Source organism: Amblyomma mixtum, chromosome 3 (genome assembly GCF_055824585.1).
Source record: "Amblyomma mixtum isolate Tamu chromosome 3, ASM5582458v1, whole genome shotgun sequence".
Taxonomy (NCBI): Eukaryota; Metazoa; Arthropoda; class Arachnida; order Ixodida; family Ixodidae; genus Amblyomma; species Amblyomma mixtum.
In genome coordinates this window covers 265422593-265447957 of record NC_143014.1, presented here as the reverse complement: position 1 = coordinate 265447957, position 25365 = coordinate 265422593, and the positions used below count along the sequence as shown (strand labels likewise).

At 46.1% G+C, this 25365-nt stretch overlaps 2 pseudogenes across 1 annotated transcript in view; one reads left to right on the top strand and one right to left on the bottom strand.

Annotated features, from left to right (window-relative positions):
- The first annotated feature begins 1539 nt into the window (after positions 1–1539).
- Positions 1540–6194, top strand: LOC149354628 (uncharacterized; annotated as a pseudogene).
- Positions 6195–18290: 12096 nt separating this feature from the next.
- Positions 18291–25365, bottom strand: part of LOC149354626 (nuclear cap-binding protein subunit 1-like) — a 48326-nt pseudogene continuing 41251 nt past the window's right edge. Inside the window, exons 21-24 of the transcript XR_016289339.1 lie at positions 24345–24447; positions 22572–22682; positions 21074–21187; positions 18291–18434 (exon numbers count right to left, since the gene is read on the bottom strand). The product of XR_016289339.1 is annotated as a nuclear cap-binding protein subunit 1-like (transcript). The remainder of the gene's footprint in view (positions 18435–21073; positions 21188–22571; positions 22683–24344; positions 24448–25365) is intronic.

Genomic DNA, 25365 nt, shown 5'->3' with positions numbered 1-25365 from the left:
TAATCTCTCAAGAGTAAAAGGTGACAATCAGCATTAACTTCATTCTATTATTTTGCCCACACAAGTCATTGGTGAAGTCATGCAGCTAAGTGGCTGAATAAAACAAGATGTTCATTTCAGATTGATGGATTTCAATAATATGCGAAGTTTTCACTGCGCTGTTCTACGGTATTAAATGTCAGCTAAGGAACTGGCAAGCACCATTACAGACAACTTGCTGCTGTTGAAGAATTGACGGACTAGATGGCAGAGTCCACAGTAGTAGCATGGCATACTAACTTTGTGCAACTCCGCGGCCACAAACAGCAGCCTCAAGGTCATGTGAAGTGTTGGTAATGTTAGTGACAATCACTAATGCTTGATGCTATCGGACCTTTTTCACATTTATATGTGGCCCGCACAAAGCTACGTTTATGTGCTTTCTGGAAAGATTTCAGTCAAAAAGCCACACACTATGAAAATAACCGCGAAGTTGCAGTTTCCCAAAGCCTTACAGGTTATTACTTGCATCAGCTGTTGCTTTTTACCGTTGCTGCAATGGCTCAGTGGTTATGGCACTCAGCTGCTGACCCAAAAGACGCAGGTTCGAATTCGGCCACAGTGGTCACATTTTGACAGAAGCGAAATGCTAGAAGCCTCGTGTACTGTGCTATTTCAGTGCACGTTAAAGGACTCCAGGTAGTCGAAATCATCCAGAGCCCTCCACTGCGGCGCCTCTCATAGCCAGAGTCGCTTTGGGACATAAAACCCCATAAACAAACAAAAATGTTGTTTCAGGTTTACTTTGCACTTCAGCACAAGAGCAACAAAACCATGAAAAACTTGCGTAAGAGTTGAACAAAATACAAAAGTTCTGCTACAACTGAATGCACTGGGAGCAACAGCAAGACTGCGCAAAAAAATTAAATACCGTATTTACTCGCGTAATAGGCGCACTCGCATAATAGGCGCACCCCTAGTTAGGGCGCGAAAAATCAGATTTTTTTATTTCCGCGCATAATAGGCGCACCCCGAACTTGGCACTGTGATCAGTACTGTATTTACACGATTGCAAGCCGACGCCTCGCCACCCCCCGCTTCCCAATCTTTATTTTAACAAAGTTTTTGCTGAACTGACTACTAGTCCCTACTAGTGCTGCTGCCGTCGCAGCTGCTGCGGACCCACAGCACGTACAACGACATCGCGTAGAACAGCCGCACACAGTTTTCAGGGATGCTCACTTTAAACGTCTGTTTGGAAAGCTTCATCTCCAGCCGGAAACGTTCCCGACTTAAGACCCGTTCACACTTGCGAGTCGCAGAGGTCGCGCGACTGTTTTGGTCGAAAAGCGACAGTCGCAAACGGTCGCCCTGGTCGAAATGCGACAGTCGCAGGCCAGTCGCTCGCTGCTCGATTTTTCAGCTTCGCGACTGCGAGTCGCAAACCGCTGAACCAATCAGCGGCGCTTCGGAAGTTGACGAAAGCGTCACCTACATCCGGTTGTTCATTCCCGGCGGCAAGATCAAAATCGGCGTCACACCAGCGTGGTCACTCAAAAGATGGAGTACTCCGCAGAGCTGCTCATCAACGCTGTGCGCGAGTACAGATTTTTGTATGACAAACACCACCCAGAATTTAAAAACCGAACTAAAAAGGACTGCACATGGGAAGAAATTGGAAGACTATTCGGCTTAACCCGTAAGTATCCCGCGTTTGTTTTTTAGATGTGCTCAGTTCGTATTGTTGTAGCATGCATGACGAGGGCAGCATGTTTTTCCTCACAAGAGCGCGTGCTCATGTTTACACACGATGAAAACATATTCCGAACTTGATTTTTCCTTCTACCGCTTGGCGTTCGTCCCCGTTTCGCTCGAAATCGGAGAACACTAGGGCCGAGACGTGTGTTTTTACGCTCGCGTAAAAGCGTGCATTGTGTGCACGTAGACACGTGCGTTGGCTACTGCGAGGACAGTGTACGCTCGGCCTCTTATCTTTTTTTCTCTCCCCGCGCCTTGTGAAACGCTTGCTCAGGTGCAAGTTATTATTGCTACGCACTTCCATGCTCACCCAACTGCGGTACTTCGACGACAGCACAAAATGTGCACATGCGGAACATGCACGTGCATCAGCATCTCCATGCAGCACAAAGTTCTAGAGATAAGCCACAGCAGTGATTACTTGAAAGAAGCAACACTTTGAGCTTTCAAGCACAGTCAGACAAAACAAGCTGAATGCACAGCGTTTTTTGAATGATGATTATTTTATTTGCCATATATATTCATGAGAACGTTTTTATCTTCCAGGCACCCAGGCAGAGAAAAAATTTAAAAATTTGAAGGATATCTACATTAGGAAACGCCAGGAAATAAAAGAAAAGCAGAAGAGTGGAGCTGGGGCGGCAGATATCCCTACTGTGAAATGGCCGCATTTTGAATCCATGATGGAGCTCATGGAATCTTCACTGCAGCCTGCACTGTGAGTTTAATTTGCTTGTGTAATGAGAACTTCTGCAACACTTGATGTAGAAATACATGTGAAAAGGAGAACAGAGCCAGAGCAAGCATAATGTGACTTTTACAAGGCCAAAAATATGGTAGTTGAACAACACGGGCATCTCATAGAGCACTCCATTGAACAAACGCAGGCACCTCATAGCATGAAAGTGATTGTTGGGGTAGTCTAAGCAGAAAGGCTAGTTTAGTGTTATCAAACTATATGCTTAGTGCCTCTAGCAGTATTCTTGTTACATATCTACACTGCTAGCAACATTAAGCTGAACGCTAGGATTTCTTTTGCTAAGGCAGTCAATGTCCAAGTCACATGTTTACAAGTCACCCTCTCATCTGTGCCTCAGTGCATTGAGCAGTAGTACTGTTATCTCTGCGTGTAATCAAGCAGCTGTATTTGCTTTCATGAGAGTGGATCATGAAATGTTGAACTACATAATTTGTTTTTCCAGAGTCCTATGCAGTACAGAGGAAGATGGTACAAGGTGAGAAACAAATAGGCCACTAAAAAAACAACTAATCTTGCGCAAACAAATTTCACAAGCAACTGCACTTGGTTATTCAAAAAGTTCATTCTGGTGTAAAATATGTACGTTAATTCTTTTTCAGCTTTGTCCATGCTGCTGATGACGGTGGTGAAAGGTTAGTGACAAAAAGGAGGCTTTTTAGGTACAACCTAAGACCTATACCGCATGGTATGGGCCTGCCAAGGCAACATGGAAATAAACATGATAAATGAACTGCCGATTGAGCAGCTGGCCAACTTAGGCCTGTGGAGATGGATCGTGGGCACCAGTCATCGTCAGGTCTCCACAAATATATTCGGCTGGACGTGCTCAGCCAGGCTTGGATGGAACAGCGCTGCGCCGGCCTTGCAGTTAAGCAGCCGTGAAAATCCAGTCTGCGCGTGCTTGGCAGGCGTACTGGGACAGTCGTAGTCTTCGGCTGCCGGACCACGATGGCACGCTTCAGGGCCCCCCCTCTAGCGATGAAGCCACGAGCAAGGTGTGAATGGCGAAAAGCGGATAGGCTTGGCGCAAATCGTACGCGACGAGGACTGGCACGGTCGGGAGGGAATGCAGCGGCACAGTTAGCGATGACGTCGGTGTCAAGATGAGCAGGTTTAACGCGGTCAACTGAGATTGTGTCCTGCCGGCCGTTGATGAGCAGGAGAAAGTGCTTAGGAGCACGCCGGAGCACTTGGTACGGACCATCGTATGGTGGCCGTAAGGGCGGGCGTACGGCGTCGTGGCGAACAAAGACGTGAATGCACCGCTGAAGGTCGGAGGGGACGTGGACACGACGGGAATACTGGCGTTGACGTGGTGGAACTACACTGCTCATAGCGCTACGTAGGCGGTAGGCGTAATCTGAGACGTCAGCAGGCGTGGGTGCTGAGGGCTCGAAGAATTCGCCAGGGACACAGAGAGTAGTGCCAAACGTTAGCTCTGCTGCACAGGTAGAAGAGTCACTGCGAAGTGCAGTGCGGAGACCAAGCAGGGCGAAGGGTAGGCGCTCAATCCATGGCGAAGGAAAAGCGGACGCCATAAGTGAAGCTTTCAGCTGCCGGTGAAAACGCTCAATGACACCGTTGGAAATCGGGTGGTAAGAGGTCGTCTTGATGTGATTGACGCCGAGGAGCCGAGAGAGGTTAGCAAATAAGGTGGAGTCAAATTGACGACCATGATCAGTCGTAATGGTGCAAGGGACACCGTAGCGGCTTATCCACACTGTGATGAGTGCTCTTGCGATCGACTCCGCCGTTATGTCCAGAGGGGGCATCGCTTCAGACCATCTCGTGAACCTGTCAATGCAGGTTAACAGGTAGCGGTGGTTCCCGCAGGTAGGAAGGGGACCGAGAATGTCGACATGAAGATGGCTGAAGCGGGCATCCGGGGACGGGAACGTGCCAAGCGGCGTCGCAGTGTGTCGATGCACTTTGCTTTTCTGACAGCTCAGGCACGCGCGCGACCAGCGGCGAACGTCGACGTTGATGCGAGGCCAGACATAGCGAGCCGTGACAATGCGCTGTGTTGCGCGAATGCCAGGATGGGCCAAAGAATGGAGGGCATCAAAGACGGTTCTTCGGTATGGTGGAGGCACGTAGGGGCGAGGGCGACCGGTTGATGTATCACAAACTAGGGGAACGGCGCAGTCGATTCGCCTCCACAAATTTGGTGACTCCGGACTTCGCGTCTTCGTTCTCTGCTCCTGCCCTGCGCTTTGCATCAGCCGCTTCGCTAGGCCTACCGTTGGCCGGAGCTCGAGACCCCGCCTACCTTCCATTGTGTAAGCCCTGGCCATGGATCCCTCCACTCCTGTGCCGTCTCCGTCGCCTCGCACGCTGTCACTTCATGAGTCCGCGGTCTCCGCCCTCAAGCTCCCCGACTTCTGGTCATCGGACTCGGAACTTTGGTTCCTCACAATCGAGGCCTTGTTCCGCCGGCACCGCATCACGTCCGGGTCACCAAATTTGTGGAGACGAATCGTGGGCACCAGTCATCGTCAGGTCTCCACAAATATATTCGGCTGGACGCGCTCAGCCAGGCTTGGATGGAACAGCGCTGCGCCGGCCTTGCAGTTAAGCAGCCATGAAAATCCAGTCTGCGCGTGCTTGGCAGGCGTACTGGGACAGTCGTCGTCTTCGGCTGCCGGACCACGATGGCACGCTACAGGCCCAAAAGTACAGCAGGAGCAGAGCTTTGAAAGCAGTCTTTTTTTAAAGCGGTCTTGTTTAAACTGTTGCCATCAGCGAAAACAAAGAACATATTCATGGTGCCTTTGCACAGTCTGTTATCATACTGCTGCATATTTATCCTTGATCTCTGGCATTGCAGCTCCACGCAGGCAACGCAGGAGGGGCATGTGGAGCTACTGCCTCAGGCCACTGGCACGATGCCGAAGGAGAAACCTGGGAGCAAGAGTAAGAAAAATTTGCAATACCCTGGTAGATTTTCACATTCTTGTCGTCCACCTACTTTGCACTAGGTTGTGTTCTGCTATAAATTGCACGTGCAAGAAAAGTGCCCTAATGATACTCGTCTTGCAGATGCAGTCCTGACGTGCATGAGCAGGATGCTGCTGAGCTGACACCTGCAAAACGGTACGTGGGCAGAGTTTCTGGCAAAACAATTACTTTGCTAAACAGGCGGACCAAGACAAGTTCTTTCGTCTAATGAAGAAAACTTTGTATTGCATTATAGGCCACGCACGTCGCAGAAGAGAACAACAGAAAATTCTGGGTGAGTTTTGCAATCTGATCATTACTGAGAGTGTACATGTTTGTGTTCCCAAAGTTGAAGGCATTTGCAGTAAGGTTAACTGTGAGACTGCGGTTTGTCTGTTGCTCTCCCTTGTCCAATCTCTTTTGCCCATGATTTCCTTCCATGACGGTTGGTGAACTGACTAACCAGTTTGCACTACACTAAATTGCTTGGTCTGCAGGAATGCTGGCGATGACGTCATGAGGGCTTGTGTGAGCCATTTGGCTCAGATTAGGGAACAGCGGCAACAGCGGCAACAGCAGAGGGATCCCATCGGACTTTTTTGTATGCTGTTGGACGCCCGCATGAGACTCATGCCACAACACCTGGCTGAAGACCTCATGCACAACATTGAAGTCATGACGTATAGCCTGCAGGTGCAGGGCAGGATTGAATAATTAACATACAGACTGTTCCGAAATTAAAGGCGCGCTGTAGAACGCTGCTCACAGCTAAACCAGTGAATTGGTTGAGCTCAAATTTCGTGCAGAAATGGCATTTGGTCGGCAGAATTGCTTTCTACCACATTTCTTTGAGGTACTTGCCTGAATCAATAAGAAGAAGTCGGATATTCCCATAGTTTGCAGCAACGATGAAATGAAATGGGCCAGTTTCTCTGCGATTGTATTGGTGGTGTCGTCTCGTTGTCGGCCATGGAGATTCGGCAAAGGAGGTGGGGCAGAGTTTTGTGGGAGGTTTTGAAGGTGCTCTACCCTAAGAAACTTCAAACTTGGTGCAGTTTTGGCCAAACTAAGCCTTTTGTGGTCATTGATAAAGCAGTTGCTGAAAAGTCTTCAAACCTCCCACAAAAGAACCCCCTCATTTGCCTAATCTCCATGGTTGACCAACGAGATGGCACCACCAGTGCAATCACCGATAGAGCGACCCATTTCGTTTCGTCGTTGCTGCAAACTATGGGAATATCCGACTTCTTCTTATTGATTCAGGCAAGTACCCCAAAGAAATGTGGTAGAAAGCAATTCTGCCGACCAAATGCCATGTATTTGCGATAATTGAGCTTGAACAATTCACTGGTTTAGCTATGAGGTGCATTATATGGAGCACGTTTAATTGCGGAACACGCTGTAGTGTTGATGTGCTTTTATTTTTCATTAACTGCAAATGTTTTATACAAATGAATGTGCAATTGCAACTCAGTCATTTTTTAGGTTCCTTTTTTAAGCGCTACAATGTAATTTATAGTACTCAAGTTAACATATGCTAATCCAGATTTTATTGTATTGAACCGCAGAAGTTCCCATTTTTAGCCCTGTTTTACGTGACATGACTAAACTGTGATATTTTTTGTGCTTTTATTTTTCATTAACTGCAAATGTTTTATACAAATGAATGTGCAATTGCGACTTAGTCATTTTTTAGGTTCCTTTTTTAAGCGCTACAATGTAATTTATAGTACTCAAGTTAACATATGCTAATCCAGATTTTATTGTATTGAACCTCAGAAGTTCCCATTTTTAGCCCTGTTTTACGTGACATGACTAAACTGTGATATTTTTTGATCCCAGTCCCTCATAGCCCGAGTCGCTTTAGGAAGTTTAAACCCATAAGCCCTCACCCAGCCACACTTTGTGTAAGGTTGGCTGTAGAATTGTAATATCACAGTCGAGTTTTCTGGGGCTTGACGTCCCAAAGCAACTCTATAAGGGACGTCATAGTGGAGGCAGGGATTGAACCTGCATCTTTTAGGTCAACAGTCTGGCACCGTAACCACTGAGCCACTGCGGCGACGTGACTGCCCTTAAAAGTACAAGTTGATATCGATGTGCCTAGTATTTATGTTCCTGTTTATTTTTTGTGATCAATGTGATTATGTGATATTTTTAAAATAAGGAACCGATAAAAATTACCAATGGCGTTTTACATACAAACACTTGTGCAATCTTCATCTTCAACTACTCACTGCTAATGTTACTTGCACTTAATTTATGAATGACCTCACTTCATGCATTGTTCTTATGAAAGAAGCTCATATTTTCCCTCTTCATGTAAAAGTACCATCTGTTGCAAAAGTTTACAGTGTGCTATACCCTTAGAAGCAAAGGCATGGAGGACTGTCAACTTTTGCTACAGACAGTACATATTTTTATCAAGCAAAACATCATCTTGCAAGCACTTATTGTATAAAATAAAATTCACCATTGTGTAACCCACCTCTGGTTACTCGTGATTTCCGGTCACCATTCCATGTTGCCACGGTACTGCACCTGCCGTGACGAAGTGGTGCGTGAGCTTTTCACGTACTTGCTTGGCATGCCTGGGAAGAAATTGCACTCAAGTTATATTTCATTATCTTGATAAGCCAACTCTAGTGCTGCATGTCACACAGTGCTGAAATGCTCCGAGCCTCTGATGTGTACCATTATAAACGAGGACTTCTGAAACTGGCTTCTACAGAACCCTATAGTTTATTGGGTTACTTTTTTCCTTTGAGATTTTCTGTACATAAGAAATCAAAACAAATTACATGAGGTTTAGTAAGTTGAACGAGTATGATTGACAATGCCGGACACCTAATGTATGCGCCTGTTTTGGTGGCACATGTAGTGCAATGATTGGAACAAACAGCTGTATAACAAACCACATACCGTGTTGCGTTGCAGCCTGTGAGCCTTTGAGCCCTCAAGGCCGAGCTGGAGTCGTCACTCCTCCAGCTTCCAGGACAGAGGCGGCCCTCCCAATCTTCAGCGTCGGCAGAGCCTGGCGGGCAGTACATGGAGGAGGATTCTGCGGACTCTTTAAGGAGATAGTTGTGCAGCACTATGCATGCACCAACATATCTATTGATGTTAACTGTTTTTGCCTTAAAGGGTCGCCGCAGAATCCTCCACCTCTGTGCCAGGATGCCAAACGCATTTTCGATGATGCGGCGTACCCGGCTTAGCCGATAATTAAAAATCCGGCGCTCGTAGTTGGACTGCACCGCAGTTTCATGCAGGGCTGAAGACAAGAACATGAGTGATGAAGTATAGAGAACATTTGCATGCACTTCTCAGTCGCAAGCAATGCACTGTGAGACCAAACAGTCTACTTGTTTGCATGGGAAGCATGACCTTGGAGCCTTCACTGAAGCTGAAAAGTTTCAAGCATGAAGAATACTTAAGGCTCATGTTGCTGCCAAGTGTAGAAAAGTTACTGCATGTGTATTGTTTTTTCTAGTACTCCTGCCAATGCACACCTAGAGCGGCATTTCTGTAATGTGATTTCGATACACTTGTTAACAGCAAGGTCACCGGTTTACAGGAATGAACCACAAACGTCCTAGTTAGATGAAAAAGTGACACTGCAAAGGCTGGGCTGACAAATTTGTGGCATGCAACACAAAACTCTTAGAATGCTTTACATGGCCTGTGTTACAGCTTTCTTGAAATGGTAAAATATGACAAACATTGATGAAACTAGGCATGCAATATTTGGAGAGGAAAAAAATATTGAAAATTCAGATTATGACAGATGCACACTTCACTGCTTGATCATGCCAGTGACATAGCTCTTTACGTTTTAAGTGCATTGAAACTTCAGATGTGGTCCTCTACCTCGTCTTGGAAAAGGCCGCATCATGTAGTCCTTCAGCGGGAAGGCCTCGTCCCCCACGAAGAAATAGGGCAGCGGCCCCTCACCACCTAGAGGCCTTGCAGTGGGAAAGCCCCACTCGCCACCAGCAATCTTTTTTTGGAGCGTCGACGAGGCGAAAATTCCGCCATCAGAGTCGCTTCCAAAGTGCCCCATTTCAACGTAGAGGAACCTGTATGGAAGATAGTTTGAAATTCAGTGCAGATTGAGTAGCAATGAATGTGTTTCTGACAACTGCTCTTTTGATTTGTACCTGTAAGTTATGTTTTAAAGGTCACTACATGTTGCAGTTGCTGAGAATGTGCAGTTTGAAGGTTTGAAGGTTTATTTCCGCAACTAGGTGTTGCGAGGACAGCCAGGGAAAAAGCTGTATAGACAGCTTGAGAGGTCCTGGCTTCCTCTTACAGTGCAGCATTGACGGCGGCGGAATAGGACATCAAACAAATAGTAAGAAAAAACTCGTATGTTCTGTACATAGAATGACACATGTACGTTCAGTAAGCAGTACATTCTGCTTGTAAAAGAAAAAAAGAACTATATTAGGTCAAAGAGACTATAAAGGCAAACACAGGGAGGAGAAAATAAAGGACAGCAGAACTGACAGGTGCACTCAAAATGGTAATAGCAAGAAAAAGAAGAACTACACGAATATTTGGGGCAATTCTTTCAGAGAAATATTGGAGACATCAAGATTCTTGTGGCAGTGCAACTGGTTCAGAAGTGTCGGTAAGGTATGCTGCAACATTTGTTTGCCATAATTTGTACGGCATTTCTTAACATTCCAAGGCTCTGCTGCGCGGGTATCATACACAGTTCTGCTTTGCTCTAACCTAGCAAGTGTAAGTAAGAAGTCATCATTTTTGATTATGGCTCAATGATTTTATACATGGATTGAAACCCAAAGGGCTTAAACGAAATGTTGCCCTCTGCATGGCATTGAGATTGACAGTGTGTCTTATTTATTCATCGCTACCTGATAGTCAGCAGTCATGCAAACCTGTGGTCGGCCTCATTATTAAGAAGGTGTCTGCAAACTGAACATGCCAAGATTGTCATAATAGAGAGCCTTACCTGTAGTGTGCATCACAAACAGCAAGCAACGACTTGCTGAATGATCCTTTGTAATTTCGATCTGCACTCCCAGAGTTGGCAGGGCATTCAACCAAGACATGCTTGCCGTCAATGGCCCCAACGCAGTGTGGCATTTGCCACTTTTCTTCAAAGTCAGCTGCGATCTGCAGAATAAAGTTTAACGGATATACTTCCATTCATCAAAATGAATTGCGTTGGTCACTCATTAGTTGTTCCTGTGAAGTATTCCGGAACACCATGTGCAGTAACAACCTTTGCCTGCAGAGCACAGCAACAATAACATAATTAATATAATGAAGCTTACTTTTAGCCACTCGTCTGCCACCTGTGGATGCCTTAGGTAAAGTGGCTTCAGCACATCCCACAGTGCCTGGCAGACTGTTGCCACGAGGCAGCACGCAGTAGACCTTCTTATCAAAAAGTTGTAGGAAAGCTCCCTGAGGCTTTGACCCGTGGCCAGGAACCTGCCAAAGCAATGACATAGAAAGGTTGAACAGCATAGATACTCACTTCACTGGGAAATTGATTTACACACCACAGATGAACTGTTTATACTTGACTATTTATAATGAAAACAGTGCTCACTACTATGCAGCATGAACTCATGAAACAGATCAATTCAGCAAGCATTGTGTTATGACATCGGAACTACAATTGTTACACGCTATACATGAGAAAAAATGTTACCATTTTTCTGACAACGCGGGTTACCTAATTGTCATGGCCAAACGGTCAGCCGCTGAAATGGCACTCCTGAACCTGGTGTCCCGCACAGTTATAGAACTTCGCACCAGATCCAGGAGTGTGTCGAAAGTCCGAGGCGGCATCCGGAGAAAGCTGGAATGCGTAAAGGAGAAAAAAGGATTGAACAAGGAAGGTTGCAAAGTTGTGCTTTGCGCCATAAAGACAGAAATGAAAACATACTCTCGGTAGTATTCTTCATCGTGCGCCCGCAGCTGCGGTAGCAGGCGGCTTGCATGTCCGGCGACATCCCGCGATCGGAGGCATGGTCGAACCCACCAGCGACGCCGTCGCCGCTCTTTATGTGCCGTACGCGCGCGCGCAGCAAAAGCTTGCGCGGCCGCAGTGCACATCAGAACAGCGACGACGTCTTCCTCCTCGCTGAGGTCGCCGTAAAACATTCTTGTGTTGAGCCGAGGAGCGATGCAACAAAATGTCTCGGGACAAGCGCGAGCAGTGACTGGCGCGAACCGCAGCAGACGGAAAAAGGGCGCGTACGACCGCATTCCTGATGGTTCTCGTTTGGGACGAGAACAGAACGAGAAGGCGACTCGCGTAGTCGCCTTGCTAGTGTGAACATCGGTAGTGGCGAGCTGCTCCCAGGTCGCATGCGACTGCGAGTCGCACGCCCTTTGCGACTCGCAAGTGTGAATGAGCCCTTAGGCCCGCGAAAACCTCGGCGCTTGGAGTCGGTGCTTGGAGTCGCGTACGAAAATTTACGGACGCCGCAGTCGCAACTGCCGCACTTCTCGGCCACGTCGTATTTTCCGACCTGCCGCACGCTTGCCGCGTTCGAGAGCACACTCCCAGCCGTGTAGCTGTTAAGGTGCTTGCCCATCGAGCTAAAACATCAACGCTCCCCGGCAAAGCCATAAACCACGATAACTATCGCGCTACCGCAAATCCCGGCACTTGAAAGCACTAACAACAAAAAAAAACGAGCTCGCGGCGGGGGAACACGATGATGATGATGATAAGCTTGGCCTTGGGCGCCCTCCGTGGGCGGCGTCGGAAGCTCCTGCGCGCGTGTGTGGCCTCCGCGATCAAGCGCCCGTTGCGCGCAGCCGGAGCCGATCGCGGAGGCCTCGGCGCGGGCATTCCTAAGGCTATTCCCGCGTGTGTCGTGGAAAGTTTCGGTGCAACCCTTACACGGATCTTTTTTTTTTTAACATTTTCTTCGCGAAAACGGGGTGCGGCCCGTACACGAGTGCGTTTACGCGGTGTGTTCAATTTTGCGAGTCGAAAAATTTCCGGAAATTTTACCCCGCGTAATAGGCGCACCCCGAACTTTGAGCCGGATTTTCTGGAAAAAAAGTGCGCCTATTATGCGAGTAAATACGGTACAGCTATGCTAAATGCAAAACCGAAAGGTACTTTATTCTGCCCATTAAGGGCAGCAGGTGCTATTATGAAATAGCAGGGCCCTCCCAAGAAGACCAGCGCATCAAGACATATTCAAAAACTACGGACCCAAATATTAAGTTTTTGCAGTGACATAACGGTGACAGCTGCGTTAGCCTAGTGCTTCCAACGCAACCAAGAAAGCTAAATAAAAAATTAGTGTGGAATGGAAAGTGTACAGTGGTGCAGTCAAGAAACAACAGTACGCAGTTGTCAGCAAGAAGGAAACGGCAGAATAAAACTAAGCTGTGAAGCAAGTTGCCTGCAGAGCTGACCTGTGTAGAGACATGCACCGCAAGATTGCACACAACCTGAACAGCAGTAGCTACTCTTCACATGCTGGAAAGTGCATGACACTGCTTTGTTGCCTGCCAAGTTACAAAATATTCAATAATGAACCACTCTGGACAATGTGCCTGAGATGTGGACTGGTGAAAAGACAAGCCAAGAGCATTTGGGAGCAGGTTTCACAGAAGGCAAGACTTACTAAGTCATCTGCACTTAGCGTGAAAATGAGAGCATGCGGCCACCCTCTTCAGAATGCCAATGCGACCATCACAGCCACGCATTGAAGAGGAAGTGGCAGCCCTCACAAAGCAGCACCTCCAGGTCCATCCTCGCCTGCAACACATTTCTTCGATTCGTGGCTGTGTCGAACGTACTGGCACTCCACAGAGCATAGCCACGGGCTCACACATTTACACTAAGTGCTGACAACCCTGTACATTTGCAGCAGCTTTCTAGTGTTTGGAACTACAAGCCCAATGCTGAAGTCGAGATGAATATATGTTTTTACACTAGAACCACAAACTCAAGTACCCCATAGCACATAATATGCAAAAAAAGGAAACCTAGGTGCCCAAACAGAAACTGAAAGGAAAATAATGTGACAAGGAGCGTATCAGCTGCAAGCACCCTACCAGTCACATACTCTCTCCACCTTTTCATTGCCGCTGCAGGTCGGTACTTATCAGCCAAAATTGAAAAAGCAAGGGGTTCGCGCCCTTGGGCCCTGCTGCCCTGAAACTAGTCATGAGGATATGGCAAGAGAGTGAAGCTTGCAGCGTGCTGCAAATGCGGGACCCAGAGATCAAGAACTAAGTGTAGTGGCAGTAGTGAATGTTAGATGGTAATGAAATGCACTTGGACCACAAGGAGATAAAATTGTGAACGCATGAAGTTTATGCGGAAAGCACAACTTCTGGATGCAGAAGCAACAAGAAAGAGAGAAACCAACAATGACGGGGAATGGACTCAAATCTAGCACAATCCGAAGGTTAAAGAGACACTGAGGAGAAATTGAAGTTGGCTTGTATCGACAGAATACCAGCTCCTGATTACAAAAACGCCACTCATACTGACAACAAAGCTCTTGTAACGTAGAAAAGAGCAAGAACCAAAATACAGGTATCGCCGCCACAGGCCAAACTCTCAAGTACAAGCGTGATGAGATCATAGGCCAAAACAGTGTTGCTAGAACGAATGGTTTTAGCAACCAGGAACCGAGAAACCATGCATCACTGAGGCGCAGCAAATGCATGCGCAAATCTCCTTGACGTCGCCAGATGGCGCCACGTGCCCGGCTGCTACGCGCGCTCCTGCAGCATCGGGACAAATCAGCGCCTGTTTTCCGGCGGTAGGCGGGCTCCCGTATTCCGCTAGCGGTAACAAGGTACACGGTATGCTAAAGGTGTCTATTTGCGAGAACTTCGTTGACGACTTCGAGAACAGGATCCATCGTAACGCTGGCAAAACGCCAGTGCAAACGTAATCGAAGCGACTGTAGCGACGGCCGCAATAGCCGATAGATGCCTTCAACGTGCGGCCGGCGGTAGCTTTCTTTTCGGCTGCTGCTAGGCCGCACTGCTGGCAGTCAGAAATCACGGAGTCTGCGTTACGTCATGTGCACGTCATGTTTCACGTCTCTTAGTCCCTTGTCGTCATAGACGAATCCCAAGTTTGAATCAGAGCGGCGGGAAAAACTTTTTCAACTTCGAATCCAAATTTCTTAGAAATAAATGCATCTTTCGCTGCCGGCCAAGTGGCAACAAAGCCATGACATGCCGAACTATCGGATTTTACTATAAAAAAAAAATATTAATAGTGCTCTCCTCAGTGTCCCTTTAACTTCAAGTGGCACACGAGGCAGTGAGAATGACAATATGAACGTGACAAAAAACAAATTAAGCTCCTTTTAGAAGTATTCAAGTGGGTCTATCGCGGAAACCTTTTTTTTTGCTTCACACATGTGCACTTATGTTCGTTCTGGATAACGATGTCTGCTCAAGAGAAGCAGAGGGGAATAATGTGCATACACTGTGCAGACCTTCAGCAAAAAAGTGCGCAAAAGTGGAATGGGGATGGAATCTGCTGATCACACCCTTCTTGGCACACACAGAGGGAATAAGCCAATGGGCCATGCACATACAATAGACAGCCCTTGCAACCTGTCTTTGGCTATGGCTCCTGTTGGTTGTTGGATCCCAGTTACAGCAGCACGTAGCAGACAGTGCAGTATGGCTGCTGCTTACTACCACCACCACCAGACAAGGCGTAAATTGAAACACCTGCCCAGGACACTCGCAAACCATACAGGAAGTCCCCTGCAAATGCTGAACATAAGCTGTGCACACCTGTGCCACTCCGTGGGAATCCCTAAGGATGACGCCGATCTGGGAAGGTGTGAGGCCCTTCTTGGCGAGCTTGTAGATGTGCTCCTTGACGTCGTCAGGGGTCAGCTTGAGCCATGTGGGCACGCTCCGCCGGTATGGCAGCGCTGACTGGGAAATACCCTTGCCACTGCAGTGCATACGCCCCATCCTGGATACCTTGTGCTACGCAACCCTGCAAAACCAATCAGAACACACATGTCAAACGAGCGCTAAAGCGAAATCCAGCACCAAATCCAAGACTAAACCATGAAAGCCTACAAGTCAAGAAAGCAAACATCTGTTGAGTACCCACATCTGGGTTCAAAGCAAGCTCTAATTATTCCTCGCAAGCGTAAAAATCGCGCCATGCGGAAAGGCAAAATGCATGCAGCGCTTACGTTTCAAGAATAACGAGATTCAAGCGACATGGTCAAGAAACTGCGCACACACGACCGGGCGGGATCGCAAACTAACTCAGCAACCTTGCAGACTGATCGAAAGCAAAAATGCAAAGTTAGGCTGTTCAGGACAGCTTTCCAGCTTTACTTTCAAAGGTGGCGGGCTGCCGACATGTGCAACACGCAAAAATCGTGCTAGTCGCCGCCTACGGGCCCTTCAACATTTGCAGCTGCTAAAATCAGCTGGACGTTCCCGTTCAGATGACATTATCTTAAGGTTTAGTTTAGCTGAGGAGCTAATCGAACGAAGGCTTGTCACAAACGCGGTTATGGTTCGAAACCGGCATTGCAGCGCAAGTGCAGCCGGCGTGAGCATTAGGGCTAGCGCAAAACAGACACTCGGCAGCGCAAGCAAGGTAAGACGCTGTTACAGCCATTCCATGCCAGGTAGTCACGGTTATTCGAAGTCTCCGTTTTCAATAACCACATCCTAGCTTCAGGCTCAAAAAAAAACTAGTTCAGCACCCGACCACATGTGGTCGTATTAGCTAGGGACATCACTACCAGGCCGAGAGCCCAATACGACTTAAGCCTACCCAACAACACGTCCGTAAAACAACTAACGACATTTAATACACAATGCCTCTGGTTTTAATGAGTGAAGGAAACACTAAAAGCACACCACCAATATTATTTTATGCTTCCGATGAGGTTCATAACATACGAAAGGCACACTTACAGGCTCCTATGACACGCGTGGCCGCACTCGCGAAAGAGTCGGTGAAAAAGGACGTTGCCAGACGAGTAAACCCGACAGTGCCAAGTTGACCAAGTTTAGACCTAAGCCATGCTAAGCCGTCCAACCAAAGTGCCGAGCTAACGGGTATTCTTTTTTGTCTCACGCTCTAAAACATTACCAAACTTAACAAAAAAATATATAACAAACTGTGAGCACTTCGTGTCATTATCTATTGATTTAGCTATTAATTAGTTTTATATAAAATTAACGTTATGGCACTGCACAGCACACAGGCACCTTTTGCGTTTAGCTTCGCGTTTGCATTGCGTTGCGCATTGCTAATTTATTACCCGGGTTTACTAGCATATTTTATGCTCCTTGCTGCGCTTGGGGAGAATGTGCGGCTGCGTGCATGATGTGGCTGTGGAGGTAGAGGAGTGGCGAAGGAATGCCTCTCAAAAAGAAAAAAAAAATTGGAAAGACGCTTTGGACTTTGCCTTAAGAGTAGACGCGGTAGCAGTTTCCGAAATCACGTCTCAATTACCAATAATCATCATCAGCCTGACTACGCTCACTGCCTCTCCAGTTAACCCTGCCTAAAGTGAGCTGTCCTTAAGCTGTGGCCACAGTATCCCCGAAGCGACTGAACGATTGAGCGGCGCATTGCAGCGGAAATATCCAACTAGTTGGAACCTCGCTGCTCATCGCTGCGACGAAGAGGTTTTTCCGCCGCAGCGACAGGTTTCGCTAGCATTTTCACTTGCATGTGAGGCTTTAATCTCATCCCCTAACTTTCTGCGGTCCCCTGTCCCTGCTACACTTGCCTTCTCTTGGAATCTACTCCCTTACCCAAAAGGATATGCGGTTATGTTGCCTTCGCAATCATAAAGAGGATTTGATTACCAAGTACCAAATCCAATTATCGACTACAATTAATCGTCGATCACCAATCACTAATCACCAATTACCAACCATCATTATATATCACGGTCGTCGATTACAGCCGCACTCACCGTTCACCAATCACAATTATCGATTATCAATAACCAAACACCAATCACTATCTAGGTTACGCTGCACGACATACTCATACACATAGACACACCCTATTAGAGGAACTTCATCACCAATATTGGCTTCATTTGTTTAATTTGTTTGCATTATTTGAAACTTCAGGGATTTTTTCTGACTGACGCAGGACGACGGGCTATGCCAGGTTTTCAGCAGAACCGAGCTTACGCGATTATGTAAAAAGGCTCGAAGATCCAAAAAGGATGCGTGCATATCGAAACGGTGCTTGTGGAGTTGCGAAGAAGGGCTAAGTGACTTGTAAAGCCATCACATTTGTCTTCCCAAGGGCTGTTTAGGAGTTTGCAATTTTTGTTTCCATTTACCTGACTGCTGCCTTTGCAATTGTACAGATTTTTTTGCCGCGCGAGGGGCAAGAGCTGAGATGTCGACGTACAGGTGGCAATATATGGCATGTATTGTACGCTATGACCTTTGTAGATTTTTAAGGACAGGTTCCCATAATCTCCTTGTAATTTGTGCACCCCCTTTTTGAAGTCCTAATTTAAAGAAAAAGAGTGCGCAAATTATGCCAGTAAATATAGTAATTGGTTGTATTTCCACATCCTGTATTTGTACATAGTGTATACTGCCGCCCTACCCTTATCCTTTTTTGTCCCCTGCCCTTCCCTTATCCCCTGCCCTACCCTTATCCTCTGCCTGTCCTCTCCTTGTCCTTTTATTCCCGCTAGCCGCAGCTCAGGTGCTTCAGGTTTCAATGGTACATGCCGCGGCTAGCAACATCTTTTTCTGCCATTGTTATATTTACTTTAGTAATAAATAGCCACTAACAACATAACAGCAAATGGCACACCTGTACAATATGCAGCACAGGTCATTATAAAACAAGACAATGAGCAGCAGTGAAGATGGTTCTTTAATGATTCCCTCAGGCACGCAATGCAGCAAATTGTTGGAAAACCTCCAGCACGTGTGGGTCAATGTCGCTGGTGAACAAGAGTGATTCCAGTGTGGTTACATATTTGAAGACATGTTCATGGTGCTGCAAGAAAAGGAGACACACAACCAACTTCAGTAAACAAGAACCAACGGCACAGAACGCTAGTTAGCACACAAGTCACCGACTTCAAAATGACAATTAGAATTGATGATGAACAGGAAGCCACTCATACAAAGTGCTAAAGTATCTCAAAGTGTAAAAAGAAACAAAAAATACTTGGATGGTGCTAAACCTACCCTTAAGAGTAGTACTACAATGCAACAGCGTAAGAGATCCCTCCATGAAAGCACTTCTTCTCTTTCATGGAATCACAGATAATGGGAAGTCCTCATACCACCACTGGCGCAGTGGTGCAGTGGTTGAAGGGGTATGTGGGCCGAAAAATGAATTTATGATAAAGAAAAAACTTCTGGATTCTCATTAAAAAGGTTACAGATCAGGGACATATCTTCTAAGTTTGGTCATGAACTGCGCTGTAGAAGTTTAGAAAATTTAGTTTTCTTCTTTGAAGGGTGGTGCACGAGGTGTCGCCAGCAGTGCGTAAAAACGTTGTTTCTAACACATGATCCTGACCTTGCTAGCTGTAACTGGTAGGCAAAGTGAAACTAACTCAGTGATTAGCGGAAACACATCACGTGACACTTGAAGGTGAATTTCAAGCCTTTATTGCCTTATTGTTCAAAGACCTCGGTTTTATGGCTGCCTTAGCTGCCTATATTCACTGTTCAGCGCATCTCTGTGGGTTTCTGAGCACAGACAAAGTCGCCCACAGTTCAAGAACAGAAAAATAACCCATCAAAGCGGCAAGTGCTTGCTACTGAGCTGCATCACATCGAAGGAGGAAGCCTTACGAATGCAGCATGGGTTTTTAAACAAACAAACGAAAAAAAGCCCGTAAAACAAAATCACAGGTGCTCAAACCTTTGAAGTCATTTTACTCAGTTCACATTCTTGGGCGTAACTGCAGATTTAAGAACCCTCGTTTTCAAACTGCGAAGGCAAAATTGACATTCAAGATGCTTTCTGAAATCGTTAGGCCTTTATGACAAAAAAAAATTTTATAAAGCAGTGAGTTCAAAAAGCAAAGTTGCTTTTGAGTTGTGGGATATTTAGAAACACTGGCAAAAAACAACACTGTCTTCCCTTTATTCTGTACGAGAGGCTTTTCTGGGGTCATTTATGCCAAAAGAGTGAACAAATCAAAGAATTTTTAAAATGATAAGTTTTCCTAATCCTGACAGTCTTATTCGCTCATTCTGTGTTGAACAACTTTTGCCACACTCAAGGTACAGCATTAAAACTTCGGTTCTGTTTTAACAGCGTAAGGATGCGGCATCCCTGAAAATTTCATTGCAATTGGCACAGTGTTTCAAGAATTGACCCTTGAGCTGATGTGCAGTGCCACGGTGGGCAGGTGGCAATTGCAGTGAATTTATTTGAATTGATGTTATTGCCACAGGCCATGGTGGGCAGGCTGCCCGCACTGGGTGGCGGGCCACCTGCTTGTAGAGTCAAACCAAGTGGCAGCATTATCAGTGAAGAGAAAGCACTAATCTCAGAGCAACAATGGCAAAGTTGGTCATTAAACTTGCTGTTCCATGAAGTGACGTCCTCAGGCAGTGTGAATGGCGTCACATGTGTATGCTTGACAAAACTGAGTGGCTTCAATTGAGCATAACATACTCAGAAGTAACAGACTTACGGTAATAGACATAAGTGACATAAAGCAATAGTAGACATGAGTAACAGACATAGTGATAATTCTGTCTATTACTCAGAATAGACCGAATGAAACAACTGAGGGAATTTCCATTACCTTTGTAGAATTCAAATCTTTCCGCGTTTTCGATCACACAAATTCTGGATGACGCGGATATTTTGCAACGATGTGACAAATTCATATCACTGAAATTTTACTTCTTCCAGGTGAGTGAAAACCATGCAATCTTTAATACATAATAACCTGGACACTGAGTTAAAGCATAAGCATTCACTCAAAACATTCATCCACTGAAATCAGAAGTTCAAATTACAGTCTAGCCCGTTTATAACGAAGCCACTTATAGCGAAATAGCGGTTATAACGAAGGTATTTCAATTTCCCATTTTCACATTTTCAATACATTTTGAGTCCGGTTTTAACGAAGTAAATAAGAGCGCGTCAGCGGATATAACGAAGAGATTTAATACCAACCGAAAAATAATCTGCCAATCATCACATATTTGCGTCCTTGAGGAGATTTTTTCCGCGAAAATAAGAGCAAAATTCGGCTCACGGCGTCCTTTTGTGGCGTCGTCTGCTCTCCTGCGGAGCGAAAGGTTGCTTCACTGCATCGCATGGCACGCCAGTCTCGTGTTGCGCCGTCCTTGAACGGTGTCACGGCGTAGAGCGGTAGAGCACGCCGCGCAGGGGAAAAATGTAAAAAAAGTTGGATGGTAGTATGGAAGCCGCAATCCTGAAGTCCGCACTCGCGAAACGTGTTCAGGGGACGCTGGACGACTTCTTTCAGCGGCAATAAATCGGTATGCCGATGTTTGCATTTTTTTCGTAGTCCGCATATTACGAAATAGTGGATATAGCGAAGTGATTTCCGATTCCCGCCGACTTCGTTATAACCGGGCTAGACTGTACCAAAAAATTCCACACTCCACTCTACTGACCGCCTGCGTGAGCAACCTCACCTGGAAGAATACTTCCTGCAGGCGACCCAGCGTCCAGCGAAACCAGTACGTCTGGAAGTTGGTGCCTTCAACTTCACACTGGCCAATGTGCTCGGTCAGTGTCATGATGAATCTCTGGAGAAAGAAAGAGGGGGGCAAGCAATGATGCAGACTTAATTGTGCTACTTGTGCCACTAGGTATCAAAGAGCACACGCTAAAGTAATAACTCCAGAGTGCAGGGGTCCTACATATCTTTAGCCTCGGGAAACCTCAACAGCTTTCAAACTGTGCAGAGGAATCTCGCATGTTTCGGCTTCTGACATTTCCTACCTAACATGTGTGCAAACAAGAGCATGCAAATGTATGGACCATGAGAAAATGTGGCCAAATTAAAAAATTACGCCTGGCTCTATAGTAAAACAGCCTGTGATGAGCAAAACAGTATACGATACTTAGTCACAAAATAAAGTGGGTAAAGCAACAGTGGATCTGAAGGCCAGGAGAGCATACTGCCAGCATGCATACCAGGCATGCAGGGATTTAGGTGCTTGGGGAACCAAAAAAGTGCTTCAAGGAGCCCAAGGGTTCTGCAGAACTCTGTTTAGGTTTGGTTTATTGGGGTTTAGCGTCCAAAAGCGACTCAGGCTATGAGGGACAGAACTCTGTCTAAGGGGGGACACTGGTCTTAGACCTGTTTTCCTTATTTTAGTCCAATTCTAATGAAACTGTACCACCTTGCTCAGTTTTTTATACTGATTTCAGCATTAAAATTACCTTTCTCATAAATTAGTCGGCTCCCAAGATAATTAATTTTAACTAGTCGTTCATTAGTACCTCGGTGCAAAAAGAACTGCTCAATAAAAAATCATTTTTAATCCATGGCTACATAGTATGGTGAGTAAAGAGTGCAATAATCAAAACCATTTTTTCATTTTACCCTCATTAGTAATTTTACAGCACTTGGAATATCAGTGTTCAAGGTTCAAATGTAATGCATCGATAAACTTTGAGAAATTGTAGATTTTTAAAGTGCGATTGAACAAATCTGCTTCGATTATTGCACACACTGTGCTTTCAGCTTCCCTTAGCAAGCAATATGTCATCTCTGTCTGTCCTAGATGTTGAGATATCGACATATTAAGACAGCCAGATGTGCGAAATTTTCATGCCATTAAATTATCTGCTCCTGCATAAATTCAGCCCACACAATGATATAAATCGAATATTATGGTAAAAAATGTTGATTTCTTGAAAGAAAAAATTGTTACAGTTGGAAAATCATAGCTGTAGATTCCGCAAATGTCATTTCTTGAAAATTGATTTTTTGGTCTCAAAGACCAGTGTAGGAGAGGCTTTTAATTTCACATTACGACATGGACAAACACCCCAAAGACAGCAACGATACCAATCCTATCTGATCAGCTTTCTGAATGTCAATATAATAGCATGGTGGTAGTAATGGGTGAAAAATGTTCAATCAGTTGTTTCTAATTAAAAGGGCACCTGCCCACATCGCACCTGGAAAATGATGAGGAACAGGTTCTTTAGGTCACTTTGGGTTGCTTCCAGCTTCTCTTCCATCCTCTCCACCATCTCGTCTGTGGGCTGATCCTTGTCACCTGAGTCACCCTGTGCGTAACACACCATCACCACACACATCACCAGCTTGCTCGATTTACTAGCTTTAACTACAAAGCAAGGCAGACAGTAGCAAACAGCCAGTGGCGTGGCAATATATGTCAGCACTCTGTAAACTCATCAAATGGTAATGTGCAAGCAAAAAGAGAAAAGAACAGCACCACCTTGTAATGGATAAATGCGATCGTAGTCTACCTACACACAGAGAAGTTCTAGGTGAAATAAATGAGGTACGAATGTCATGTCAGCTCGAGCTAATGAAGTACAGTCGAACCCCGCAATAACGAAACCGCCGGGGAAAGAAAACCTTTTCGTTGTCGTGAGAATTTCGCTGTCGCGAAAATGGACAAACAAGCACACCCATTACCATCCAGAACCAAAATTTAATGAAAAAAGTCGCTTATTTTGCTCTGCTTGACATTGCTGTGCAGGAGCTTGACGACTCTGGCTTCGCAGCTTGATAAGCTATGCATAGCTTCGTCGTCGTCGTGGTCGCCGAGAAAAGTCCGGATAACATCGAAAGCATCAAGCACATCACGCGAGCTTACTTGCGTAACTTTCCTGCATCCAGGACGATGCTGCTTCAGCGTCGACGCGCGCACACTCCGCTGACAACACTTTGGCGACGATGCAGTGCCGCGCTTTAAATCGACTTAGCCACCGGCGCTCGCCTTAAAGTTGTCCTGCCCCAGAATGCACGCGAAGTCAATCGCCTTTTGCTGCAGAAGGCTTCCAGACAAAGGCACCTTGTTCGCTCTCTTGTTCAGGAACCACTGAAATACGGCTTTGTCCACGCCTTCGTAGACCGGCGTTGCCAAAGTCTTGTTCAGAGCGCGCGCGCCGTTCTGGAGTGCCGCCATGATGCCATTCTTTGATTTCAGAATCTTAGAAAGTGAGCTGCACGGGATACTGAACAAGTGAGCTGCACGGGATACTGAACTCCTCCGCAATGTCCGTCTTCTTTCTGCCTTTTTCAGCTTGGGCGAAGATAGCAGCCTTTTCCTGCAGCGTAAAAAACTTGCGCTTCTTTACAGGAGGCAGCATGTTTCCGACAGTCGAAAAACAACAAAAAACACTGTACACAAGCAAGTCGAGGGCGAATTCGGCTTGCACAAGGCGGACGGCGAGATCGGCGAGATAGCGTGGTCGCCGCACTAGAGAAAAGAAAAAAAAGGGTTCCTTGCTCTTCCCCGGTTGGCCGGCGGTGTAGTCACGTGAAACGTCACGTGCGTGCGTAGTCGCCAACAGACGGGCTAGCAAAAAGCCGCTTTCAGAGGGCAAAAAAAGAAATTGCTTTGCTATCATCATTACCGAACCAACCGAAACTAAACAAAAATGGCTGTGCCGGTGCTTGTTGGCAGGCGAAATGAATGGGCCCGACTTGTCGGATGAGTGTGCTGCTGCAGTTTTGCCCATTCTATGTTCCCGACTGGCTGATGTGCCGAAAAATGTTGCAGATCACTACCTCAAACTTTCGTTAATGCGGGACTGCTTTTTAAAAACCCTTCGCTGTTGAGAGAGGACAAATGTATTGAACCCTATGGGAGTTCGCCGGGGGCGCCAGAATTTTTCGTTGCCGCGAGAATTTCGTTCTTGAGGGCTTTCGTTATTGAGGGGTTCAACTGTAGCACGAAATAATGTTGGAACACCTACCTTGCTGAGCTTGCTTTTGGCATCCTCTAGTTCATACTCCAATTTCCTGACATGCTTGATCATCTTACGAATCGTGAGGTGGAGGATTTCCCATACGTAGGGCCTGAAAGAAGAGAGAAAGAAATAAAAATGTAGCATGTAAAAAAACGCCAAGCATACACATACTTCTACCACTGAGATAACTGATTACTATTGCTGAAAGAGGCTGCTGTTTAACAGTAAACTTGGATGGCGACGATGAGCCAGCCTCATTACAAGAGAGTTGCAATGTTACAAGTGAGCTGCAAAGCTTCTTCCTGTAAACTGAATGCATTGACGACTGTGCAAAGCACATAGCTAGGAGAAGTGATAGGTTTGTACAATGCTCGCATCTGAAGCAACTAGCTCACCTGCACTAAGTGAAGCTGAACCCCATAGAAGGGTGCAGTAAATATCTCACACTGACATGAATGGACTGCACACAAGTGTATTTCACTGCTACTAATATACCGAAATTTGCCACAAAAGGATTAACTACTATAAAAGAATGGGGAAAACTGACAACAGAGACTTGCACCTCTTCAGCATTAATCCCTCCGCTCTAGCATGCACGTAAAGCAGCATGGAAAATGTACATTCTACAAGCAATATTGCCAGGAGTCAAATCAGCAATAGCATATTCACTACGGGTGTGCGAATAGCGGTTTTCAGGTTCGAAGTGAATTTTGAATTGAATTGAATTGAATTGGCTTTTTATTTGCAGGAAACAACACAGATGAATCCCTGCGGGTGGCGTAAGGCTAAAGGCTTGGAAGCCTGACGAGGCCTTAGCCCCCTCACATCAGTTACAGCCTGCAGCAGCAGCAGACACACATTTTCTGAATTTAAGCATGTACGCGGTTGCAATAGGATAACATGTTCACGCTTTTCAATTACAACACAATGAATACGAGAAATACACAGTACAATGCATCAATATAACTAAAGTGCAGTTCAAAAGTTGAGCAAGAATGAAGGTACATAGGCATTCATGTACAAATGA